Genomic DNA, 1,508 nt, shown 5'->3' on the forward strand with positions numbered 1-1,508 from the left:
GTGCTCACCTCGGCAGCATATATACTAAAATTGGAACGATACAGAGAAGATTAGCATGGCCCCTACGCAAGAATGGCACGCACATTCGTGAAGTGTTCCATGAAAAAAGAAAAAAAAACTAATTTATCTCTTTGTAATTTGGGCAACCACAGGGTTGTGGATCAACCACAGCAACAATGAGAAGTTTGGACTCATGGTCCAATGTACTTCCTGTACATTTAATATAAATAGAGTCATACTGGGGGTTGGGAAGTTCATCCCATAGTGCCCACACCTTAACCAGGTGTGAGACCGTACTTTTGAGCTCTAGCACCCCACAGGAACACCATGAGCGGCACTGGGGTAGCTCCAGGGATGATGGAGAAGGTTGCTGTGGTGTGTTTCCTCTCTTGTTTGTGTCTTCTCACCTCTATCACTCCCTCTCTCCCTTTAAGCACAAAGAATGAAAAAAAAATGCCTGAAGAGGCCATTCAGTGGTGGTTTATACACATACCAAGCTCTGTGTTCATTCCCTGTCACATTAAAGATAAAAATAAATAAATAAATAAATAAAAATAATTGAAGAGACAGCTCGTGGTACACCTGGTCAAGTGCTCACATTACAGTGAGCAAGGACCCAGGTTCAAGCCCATTCCACACCTGCAGGGGGAATGCTTCACGTGTTGTGAAGCAAGTCTGCAGGTGTTTCTCTGTCTCTCTCCCTCTCTGTCCCCCTGCCCTTTCAATTTCTGTCTCTATTCAATAATAAATAATATAAATAAATATAATGAAATTATATGATATGTTATATAATTGGTATAATGTTTCAGAGTGGTAGCATCTATCAGAATTTCACTCCTTTCCATCACTGAGTAATATTCCATTGTATGAATATACCACATTTTATTTATCTGTGGGCATTCTGGGGTATTTCCCCCTCTTAGTTGTTATAAATCATATGTTTGTGAGGATTCATATACACTTTTATTTTTACAATTTGAAAATTAAGGTTTTTTAACATGAAGGAAATGATAAAGATGTTCATTCTGTTTTACATTACATTTAGTTTCAGGTTCCATAAATTCATCTTTTCCCCCAAATAGTATTTATTTATTAATAAGAGAGATAGGAAAAGAAAGAGAACCAGAGTATCACTCTGGCACATGCACTGCCAGGGTTCAAACTCAGGACCTCATGCTAGGGAATCCAAGGCTTTATCTACTGGGCTACCTCCCAGACCAGGAATAAACAAATTTCAAAGGCTGGGGAGACAACATAACGACTGTGCAAAAAGACACTCATGCCTGAGGTTCCGGAGGTCTCAGGTTTAGTCACCAGATGGCCACCATAAGCCAGAGCTGAGCAGTGACCTGGCTTCTCTCTAGCTATATCTTTCTCTCTCACTCACTTAAATAAAATAAAATATTTTTAAAATATTTATTTATTCCTTCTTGTTGCTCTTGTTTTTTTTAATATTTATTTTATTTATTTATTCCCTTTTGTTGCCCTTGTTTTATTGTTGTAGTTCT

General features: G+C 38.4%; 1 non-coding gene across 1 annotated transcript; it reads left to right on the top strand.

Annotated features, from left to right (window-relative positions):
* On the top strand, nt 1-107 carry LOC132539142 (U6 spliceosomal RNA). Its single transcript, XR_009550448.1, has one exon. It is a non-coding gene; the product is annotated as a U6 spliceosomal RNA (small nuclear RNA).
* Nucleotides 108-1,508: the final 1,401 nt, after the last annotated feature.

Source organism: Erinaceus europaeus, chromosome 6, assembly GCF_950295315.1.
Source record: "Erinaceus europaeus chromosome 6, mEriEur2.1, whole genome shotgun sequence".
In the NCBI taxonomy this organism is placed as follows: Eukaryota; Metazoa; Chordata; class Mammalia; order Eulipotyphla; family Erinaceidae; genus Erinaceus; species Erinaceus europaeus.